Source organism: Chiloscyllium punctatum, chromosome 40, assembly GCF_047496795.1.
Source record: "Chiloscyllium punctatum isolate Juve2018m chromosome 40, sChiPun1.3, whole genome shotgun sequence".
Taxonomy (NCBI): Eukaryota; Metazoa; Chordata; class Chondrichthyes; order Orectolobiformes; family Hemiscylliidae; genus Chiloscyllium; species Chiloscyllium punctatum.
In genome coordinates, this window is record NC_092778.1 from 52,970,398 (window position 1) to 52,981,523 (window position 11,126).

Here is an 11,126-nt window from a genome sequence, read left to right on the forward strand (position 1 = left end):
GTTGACGTCGCAAACGTTAGTGTTTTAAAGGGTTGCCTCCAGGTGTGCTGATGAATGCCCGGGAGATCCAGCTGTACAATAGCAATTTCCTCGATCGCAGTCTCTAAAGGTTTATTTTTAAAAAATAGAACCCCAGTTCACATGCCTGTTTGTTTTATTTCTTCTTCAACCGGGTACCCCTGCCCAAACAAGTTCAACCCCCCACAAGATAAATCATTGAGCAAGTGAGCGATTTTCTTCTCGCCCAGGTTTCACTGTCTTTCCCAGTGGGGTTGGAAGCACAGAGTTTAAGCGCCTCTCAGTTAGACTCCTGCTATTACTTTTGTTTTTCGTGCAAGGAATGGTCTGGAAAGAACGGCTGTTGCCTGGGTATAGCGGTTATTCCGACGTAAATAACTCAATTTCCATTTAATAACAAACGCCGTTTCTTGCATGCACCTCAAAGGAGGAAGCAGTTTGAAACCAATGACTGGAGTTTCTCATTACAGTATTTAGATTTAATGTATTTTATTGTCTCGTGTACTTAGATATTATGGCGAGAAACCATAACCTCCCCTCCCCAAAACAAAACTTGCGCCTTGATCAGTTTCATTCCAATGTGGAAATAAATGAGTTGTGCATTCTATGTTAGATGTGTAAAATGATCGAATCCGCAAACTTAAATGTCGCCAGCGACTGCGTTCCTTCGTCTCTTGTCTTAATTTTATTGTTACGTTTCCGGAGCTCGTCAGAGAACGGTTTTCCTTTGTGTAAATCTGCCAACGGAGGTAACATTAACCCGGTACGCAGTGAAGTTGATCACGTTTCTGGCGGGGTAAGGTAGGTCTGTGGGCCGATGTCCTGTCAAAGAATGGTGTCATTGAAGTGTTCTGGCACAGAAAGGGCCATTCGGCCCGCGGTCACAGTGCTTGATCTCTTCAAAAGTAGAACACGGGGCAACGATAATGTATCAAGATGGCTACGGCGTTAACCAGAGCCGAAGAAGTCACAGAATATTCAGTGAACTATAACATTCATAGACCTGAAATTCAAAGACTTACAGAAAAACTGCGCAAATTGTGTGCCTGTGCACCCCCTCCGACAAACACTATTATGGACCATGCGAATGGGGTTTGGAGACAGTGTGAGATATATTTACACATTTGTAATATGTTCATCAACTGTCCCTGTTGGTGTTCCGTTGACAATTGCAATGGGTTTATGTTTTGCCATTGGACAGGTACCCAATTCCTATCACAGCAACCTCAGTAAGACGTGAAGAGAGACTTACAGGGAACAGCCAACGATGATTGTGAGGTGCGCGATGAGTATTTATGTGAAAGCACCGCTGCGTTGCTAAGACAGCGTGGGCAGGTTAATGGACGGAATGTTGCTGGAAGGCAATCACATCGCGACATGAGTATGACATGGGCGTGATTGGTTACAGGAAAATTTCCTTCAAAATGCTACTTTCGTGGTAAAAGAAACTCCCAAGTAGACAGTAATAAATAAAAAACTGGAAATGCATGGCAGGGCTGGCAGGATCTGTGGAGAGAGAAACAGAGTTAATATTTCAACTGGAGGAACTTCGGTTAGAACCGGAAACTCTGGCTGTTTCTCTCTCTAGTTGTTGCCAAATCTGCTAAGTATTTCAAATATTTTCCTCTTTAAGAAAAGCGTCAGAAGCAATTTGCGTTAGTTCCACAATTATTACTTGTGTATTACCAGATTCCTCTGTTAAAAACGCATTTGAAGGCTGGCAAGAGTCCCTCAATTTATTTCGAGAACCCAAATTTAAACGCGCTGTCATGGTTTGAATTGGGTTGCAACACCTGCTAAAGACATAGATTAAAGGTGGCTTCGGGTCCTAATGCAAGTAGAAACGGGTAGGCGGACAAGGACTCTCTTATTCAACACGTGAAGACCATTTACAAATGTTTTGTGAAATCACTGGTCCGGTCTCCATCAACACATTTTCCAAGAGGAAGTTTCCTTTTTTATATTTTAAAGCTGTTTCTGGCCGATTAACATCACCATAAATGTCACGAATTCGCTATTTGTGCACCGAAGCTGCGGAACAACAATCATTAATACGCCTGAGTGCCTTTAAAATGGTAAAACTTCCCACCTGGCGCTGTACAAGCACATCCTCAAACAAAATTGGACATTGCCATATAAGAAGACGTGAGAGCAGATGATCTGAAGTTTAATTAAACAGGTAGGTTTAAAGGAACTTCTTAAAAATGGAAAAGGAAGCTTTCAGGTTTCAAGATCAATTTTCAGTTTATTGTATTGGTAGCTAAAGGCAATGATAGAGTGATTAAAACCGTTGGGGGGGAGGGGGGGGATGGAGGTGGTGGTGGAGGGGGTGCGGTTCAAGAGGGCGAAATGACACAGGACATTATATGGACACAAAGGGGGACACCATGAGAGGTTTGAAAACAATGAGAATCTAAAAATCGAGCAAGTATGCAAAAGGTAAAACATGAGAGGTCAACTTGAACTACATTGGAATGGTCACGTAACGAGGTACAAAGGCCCCAGCAGTGGATGAGTTGAGGCAGGGATAGAGTCAGGCAATGTTAATGAAATGGAAATAGTTGGACTTATGACGTCATGGTTTGGCTTTGTGGCCAGAATTCATCTCAAAGTCAAATAGAGAACAAAGAACAAATAAAGTTTACAGCCCAGGAACAGGCCCTTCCACCCTCCAAGCCTGAGCCAATCCAAATCCACTGTCTAAATCTATCCCCCAATTCCTAAGCATCTGTATCCCCACCTACTCATGCATCTGTCCAGATGCACCTTAAATGAATCCACCATACCTGCCTCTATTACCTCTGCTGGCAATGCATTCCAGGTGCCTACCTCCCTCTGTGTAAAGTAATTGCCGCATGTATCCCCCTAAAACCGTTCACTTCTGGCCTTGAACGCATGACCTCTTGTTATTGAATCCCTCACCCTGGGAAAAAGCTTATCTCTCTATCCATCCTGTCTATGCCCTTCATAATTTTGTAGACCTCAATCAGGTCCCCCATCAATCTCCTTTTTTCTAATGAAAACAATCCTAACCTACTTATCCTCTCTTCATAGCTAGCACCTTCCATACCAGGTAACATCCTTGTAAACCTTCTCTGCAGCCTCTCCAGAACATCCACATCCTTTTGGTAATGTGGCGACCAGAATTCTAAATGCGGCCAAACCAAAGGCTTACACAATTTTAACATGACCTGCTAGCTCTTATACTCAATACCCCGTCTGATGAAACAAGCATATCATATGCCTTCTTGACCACTCTATCCAACTGTGCAGCCACCTTCAGGACCTGAACTCCCAGATCTCATCAACTTTTCCCAAGGCTCTTCCACTGATAGTATAGTTTGCTGTAGAATTAGACTTCCCAAAATGCATCACCTCATATTTGCCTGGACTGAACCTTATCTGCCACTTCTCCGTCCAACTCTCCAGTCTATCTATATTCTCATGTATTCTTTGACAGGCCCCTATGCTTTCTGCTACACCACCAATCTTTGTGTCATCTGTAAACTTACTGATCAGACCAGCAATGCTATCTTCCAGATCATTTATGTATATCACAAACAACAGTGGCCCCAGCACTGATCCCTGTGGAACGCCACTAGTCACCTTTCTCCATTTTGAGAAATTCCCATTAATACTCAGCAACCAGTTGCTGTCTGTCTTCTGTTGCTTTTTCCACCCTGCACACGATGTGACTTCACTTTCTCCATTAGTTGACCATGAGGAACCTTATCAAACGCCTTACTAAAATCCATGTATATGACATCTACAGCCCTTCCTTCATCTATCAACTTGTTCACTTCTTTAAAGAACTCTATGAGGTTGGTGAGACATGATCTCTCCCACACAAAACCATGTTGCCTATCACTGATAAGCCAATTCCTTTTCCAAATATAAATAGATTTTATCCCTCAGTATCTTCTCCAGCAACTTTCCCACCAATGACATCAGGTTCACTGGTCTGTAGTTACCCGGAATATCCCTACCACCCTTCTTGTACAGGGGGACAACATTAGCAACCCTCTAGTCCTCCGGCACCTCACCTGTGTTTAAGGATGCTACAAAGGTATCTGTCAGGGCCCCAGCTATTTCCTCTCTCGCCTCCCTCAGTAACCTGGGACAGATCCCATCCAGTCCTGGGGATTTGTCCACCTTAATATCCTTTAGCCTACCCAACACATGTTCCCTCCTTATGTCAACGTGATCCAGAATAAACAAAATTCTATTTCTAATCTCAACATTAATCATGTCCCTCTCCTCAGTGAATGCTGATGCAAAGTAATCATTGAGAATCTCACCCATTTTCTCAGGTTCGACACGCAACCTTCCTTCCTTATCCTTTAGTGGACCAACCCTTTCTCTAGTTACCCTCTTGCTTCTTATATATGAATAAAAGGCCTTGGGATTCTCCTTAATTTTGCTCACTAAAGTTATTTCATGACACCTTTTAGCCCACTTGATTCCTTGTTTAAGATTGGTCCTTCTCTCCCGATATTCCTCCAAGGCCTGTTCTTAGCTACCTGGACCTTATATATGCTTCCCTTTTCCTCTTGGCTAGTTGCACGATTTCTCCTGTCATCCACGGTTCACTAATCTTGCCTTTCCTATCCCTTGTTTTCAAAGGGACATGCCTATCCTGCACTATCTTCAACCTATCTTTAAAAGCCTCCCACATATCAAATGCGAACTTCACGTCAAATAACTGCTTCCAATCCACAATTCCCAGCTCCTGCCAAATTTTGATATAATTGGCCTTGGCCCAGTTTAGTATTCTTCTCTTAGGACAACTCTCATCTTTGTCTACAAGTATTCTAAAACTTACAGAATTGTGGTCACTATTCCCAAAGAAGTACCTCACCGCAACTTCTACGACCCGGCCTGGCTCATTCCCCAATACCAGGTCCAATATAGCCCCTTCCCTCGTCGACCTATTAACATACTGCACAAATATGACATCAGACTCTTAAACAGTCAAGATGACCTTCAGAAGAATAAAATTGATGCCAAAGGGGAAGAACATTTAGTTGGGGAACCAGATACAAAGTCTTTCATCTTTGTAGTATTTGGTTGAGGAAATGTTTGTCATTCAGCATCGCATGTTGCACAAATAGCCAAACCATTTAGAGCCTATGACAGGGTTGAGACAGATGGTGCTATGGTAAAGCTGAGTATTATCAGTTTATATTGGGGGATTGGCACTATGATATCAGATGGTGTTGCTGATGTGATGTGAAATTGGAGGTCAAAGATAGATCTTTGCAAAGCATTAGAGATATGAAGAGGGAAGTGCAGAAGAGGGAAGTGATTCTCTGGTAATGATCAGGTGGAAGATAATGAACCAAATAGATGCAGTTCCATGCATCTGGTCCATAGTGCAGATCATTGGATGTTATGGCTATTTGGCAAAGGCTGCAGCACAGATCAAGAAGAATGAATAGGATGGCTTACCTTTCTCACAGTATTGTAACATATAATTGATAACTTGGATTAGAGCCATTTCAATACTGTGGTGTGATGTGTAAATCTGGATTCAAGCACAGAGTACTGGGAAAGGTAGCAAAATAATTAATTAATGTTGCACAAGTGATAAATAAAACTGACTTTAGAATTATTTAGCAGTCATGCTTGAAGCTTTTGCAGTCAGTTTCCAGCTCTGTTGAAGGGGAGATAGATGGTTAACACTATATGCTGTCTTTCCAGATAAAAGTCATCACTGTCAATTGGTCAAATTCATCTATATCAGCAAAATACAATCTGGTCTGTTGGTTTTGTAGAAAATGGGTTAATCATGGTGAAGAATGTTCTCACTGGTAAAGGGAATATTACTCAAGTTGGGAAATAGACACCAAATCTATTTAATTCTCTGAGCCATGCCTGCATGGGTATTGCGATAAGGAGCATGCCAATTTATCATGAGAAAATATTTTTGCTCTTTTCAGGAAATTATATCAATTTCAGGGGCTTAGTACATATGAATTCTCGGGGAGTCCACATATATTTGAAATAAATATCAAAGGATGCTGATCTACTTCATACTGAGCATTAAGGGAATATGCTATCATGTGCAATATGACCTTGAGACAAGATGCAAGAAGAGAATTTTGTGTCAGTATTCATTCTGGGTCTTGCAATAGTTTCCATTGATAGATTTTATACAAGTCTTGACATGATGGACAGAAGTTTGCTGTTTTTCTAAATCATGATTTGTGAAACCTCAATTGCCAAGTCATATATGAGGAAAAGAGGTGGCAGTTAATTCATTATTGAATTTTCCATATCAAAATGTATGTTAGCATCATTAATATGTAAAGAACTGCAAGAATTTACTTATTCCGAAGGTCAAGCTCTCATTAGTTTCTAAGCAGCCATGCAAGTTCAGGACTAAAGCTGTTAATATTTTTTCTTCAAATGAACTTTGAGAAGACTGAGGACATTATTCTTTGAACCCTTGCATAAACTATAATTCCTTGCCTCTAACTCCATTTCTTTCCAATAACTTACTCAAACTAAACTTTGTGAATAAGCCTGATACTTCATTAGACCCAGAACTGAGCTTCAAATTTCATATCTGACTTACACCAATACTTACACTTTCATCTTCATTAGAGCATTCAACTCCATTGTCCCTGAAACCTTTATTATCTGGTTATCAACTTGGAACTAAATCTCCCCAATAGCAAGCCCAGCACAGAGAAGAGAATGAGGCCAATATGGAGGGCAGAACAAGCCCAACACGGGGGAAAGCAAGCTCCATGCAAGGGAGAGCAAGGCCAATGTAGCAGATACTGAGCCCAGTACAGAGGCGAATGATCCCTGAGGCAACATCAGAGACGTAGGCCCAATGGCTAAAGATGGCACCTGAGGATCAGAGACTTCGTCGTTGGTTGGGTCCAGCACTGACAGCTGCAAAGCGGTGGCAAAACAGCACCACAGCAACATCCACCATGGTGATAGACTCCAATATTAGTATACACAGTGCAAGTGATGGCAAAAGTGAATTGACCCAGAGCAAAGGATGGTGACTTCAGTGTTAGTTGGGTCTGCTGAGGCAGTAGTGGTTCTGTGCTGGCTCAGAACTCAAATATAGATGGAATTCTCTTTAAGCTATATCTTTCTATTTTCTCCTGTTATCAAAATAGTGCGGGATTGTGGCGACAAATGAAAGCTTTTAACTAAATTTTATTGTATTTCAATGTAAAATACACATGACAATAAAATCATTCATTAATCCTTTTGTTTGTCTCCCATCTTTTTTTCTCCATAGCATTCAATTTGATTTTAAAAAGTCCTGCACCATGTGCTTCTCACCCCCCATCTCATATTTTCACAGTCCTATCCATCTGATTCTTTCCACCTTCCCAAGTATCAAATTTAAAACTTTTGCCCCATTTTTCTCTGACTTTTGTGCATACTAGTTCTGAAACTGATACCTTTATCACACTGTTAGCAGATTAGACTGCATCCTCCTTCTTCATGGTCTTGGATCATCCACTTTCTATAAACTCAGTTACAGATATTTTCTAATCAATGCATTCAGAGTTGTTATTACATACCTCTGGAGCAAATGAGACTTGAATCCATGTTGCCTGGATTAGAGGTAAGCGTTGCAGCCATTGCACCACAAGAGTCCTCTGGTGAGGCAGCCTAGTTCTATGCAATTTCTCAATCCAAACTCCTCCTCACTTTTAATAACTTTATGAAAACTAGTATTTCAAGAAACTTATGACTTCATTTCTTGGTTCTCCCATTATGACAAATTTCATCTCTTTATTTACTTTTTCTAGAAATCCATTCTCCCCAGTTAACCCCCACATCTCTAACTCCCATCCCTCACTCCCATCCATCTTTGTTAATGAATGTCATAGAGTCAGGACTCGAGCACATTGTGTAACTATTCCGTCCCACAGATGGAAAGGACTCAAAGACGCTTTTTACTTGATAAGAATATGGGATTTCTCTCTGAATTCGGGGCCAATGTTCTCTCTCTGTCCAGCACCATGTGCCTCAAAGTGCCAGGGACCTGGGTTCGATTCTGCCGTTGGGCGATTAGCTATGTGGTGTTTGCACATTCTCCCCGTGTCTGTGTGAGTCTCCTCCGGGTGTTCTGGTTTCCTTCCACAGTCCAAAGACGTGTAAGTTAGATGGATTGTCCATGCTAAATTGCCCATAACGTCCAGAGATGTGCACACTAGGTGGGTTAGCCATGGCAAATGCAGGGTTAGAGGGATAGGGTAGACGCGTTGGTTTGGATGAGCTTCTGACCAGAGGGTCGGTGTTGACTCGATGGGCCGAATGGCCTGTTTCTACACTGTAGGGATTCTATGAAAACTAAAGCAGGTCACCTGTTTTGCGGGAACTTGCTGTGTACAAAGCAGCTGCCGCACAGTCTACATTACGACTGTTCCCAGAACTCCCTGGCGTTGTGAAAGGTTCTGTTCCATTGGCTTTGCTATTGGCCTTGATAGCCCTTCAATTCCAGGCTTGCAGTCTACAACTTAGGGACTTCCGACTTCGCAGAATTCTTGTATTGACCCGAGAAAATCAAGTTCTTTATTATGATTTACACTTGCATTAACTCTGACAATGAATACTTAAAACCTAAGAAGCATATCCCGGAACATTGAAGGTGCTAATTTCAGGCTCGGTATTCATCAGCCCGCCACACATTTAAAACCAAATTTGGATTCTTGTTTCATGGTTATTTATTTATATTTATAAACAAATTTCATTGCAATGAATAAAAATCTGTAATATCTTGCCAACGTTGATGGTGATAAAATACGATATCTAGCAGTGGAACCGTAAGCACGAAATAGCGCCCTTTTAGAAGTGGTACACTTTACAATTAAAGTGAACACATACTGTGCGCATCACAGCATAAAACGACAGAAAGGGGGCATTTTAGCATTTATTTGCAACTTGCTGAATAGCACCGCTGCATCAGGCAGTATTTTTTCAATTAACCTAGATGGCTTAACACCACAACATTCAAAGTATTTAAAATTTCAATTTGAAGGGACATTAATATGATTTAAAGTTATGTAATTATATCTAAAGTTGGTTTTTATGTAAATCGGCTGCGAAAACTCTGTGAAATAGGGAGAAAGTGGAGATTTTCGGAATTCCTATCTTTGGGATACGGTAGATAACATAATGCTGGAATGCAAAATGCATACACGTATGCGTCCCTCAAGCACGTTGCCAAGGGGATAACAGATTTTAAGAGAGTTTCCTCCTACTGATACGAGCACGGACACCAGTCCGGTATAAACAAAATGTTGCAAGTCCAAAATGTTGCCAATGATTGCAACCCCGTAACTACTATCATCAGTACTGGGGGGCGGGGGGATAGTCGTATTTATTCCTGAAGGTGTTTTTTTGAAAGATGCAAGTTTTGATAGAGTTACTCCATAACAGAAATTGGATTTTTCTTCTAAATCGAACCAGCCTCGAACCTCTAAATTTTCAGAGAATTTCATGCGAGAATGAATTTGTAATTTCTGAATGTGTCTGCATTGTAATACACTTTCACCATTCAAAGCTTTACTTCTTCTGGATTCCTTATGTAAAAAAACAATTATCTTCAGGCAATAATTTTCTTTTCAAACTCGCCTCCTGGGAACAGTTTTTAACCCCGGACCCAGTTACAGCTCGTCACCAATCACATTTCCAGAGGCTACTCAGGTAAAGGGATTCCTCGGCGATCAGCTTTTGTCTCCCGTTGTGTTGAACAATGGGTAAGGACGGGAAACGCCTTCAGCCTATAAACGCCAACAATATGGATTTAATTTATTTACTGAAGTTGGAAGGGGGAATGGAAAACTAAATCAATCAGCATGGTCACCCTGATATTGGAAGTAGTTGTTTTTACCTGTTAGTCACAATGCTAGTGTTGTTTGTGGCATATATAATGCCAGACCATGCTGGCAAGCCCCAGGTGGACAGAGGAAGAGGTTCATGATACCCCTCAAGGCCTTACTGGCTAAGTGCTACAATCCCACAGACACCTGGGAATCACTGTCCCAGGACTGCCCAAAAGGGAAGAGGAGCATCCAGGATGGCATTGAGCATCTCAAGACTTGCTGTCAGGAAAAAGCAGAAGCCAGGTGAAAACAGCAAAAGGAGCATGCTGCCACACTAATGCCCCACTGACCCCTCCCACCCCCACCTTCTGCCCCAAATGTGACAGAGGCTGCAGTAGCTGCATCGGTCTGGGCAGCCACCTACAGAATCGCCCTGAGAGGGGAAGAAGCATCCTCATCTGTGAGGCACCGTCAATAATGATATAATGTGAGGAGTGAGGAAGACACAGACTGATGTACCCTTTATAGTTTACCCTGCCAACTCTATACTCCTCAGGATTAGGTGAATTCAAATGAATTATGTGGAGATGACTGAAGATAACTTTTATTTAGCTTTTGATATTTGCCCCATCAAAAGTGCCTCTGGAAACCCTAAAACCTGCTTTGAAATTTCTTCCACAATCTGCCACACTTTTAAAAGTCTGAAATGTTTTTGTAGGTTTGTGTGCCTCTTTGTCTACCCTATAATGCATATTTTAAATTTAAAATAAAATCAGTATGCTAAACTGAAAACAAATTAAATAACAGGAACTGGAATTTTATCTAAAAAGGACACTGGGGTGAGAGAGAAAAAGCAATGATTGCCTTCCAGGCTGATTCTGGAAGTAAGATCACACATAGTGCAATTTACAGCATGTCTCCATTCCACATTTGTTTGTCATTCTCAGGATTTTGGAGCTGAATCTAAATTATTTTAATAGAAAGGCCTTTCAGGTGCCTAACATGTCCAATGCACACTCTGTTACACCTGGGGCAGTTAGTGTTTGGGGAAATGGGAGGGTGGGATCTCTGGGTTGCCTCCACTCCTTCTTCGTGGATGTTTGACTTCAGTTTGGCATTAGCCCTGAGGGGCTTATGCCCAAAATGTTGATTCTCCTGCTCCTCAGATGCTGCCTGACCTGCTGTGCTTTTCCAGCATCACAATCTCAACTCTGATCTCTAGCATCTGCAGTCCTCACTTTCTACCATTAGCCCTGAGCATCCAGATATACAAATCCTTCCTGGATGCTTTCCCTTCACTTTATG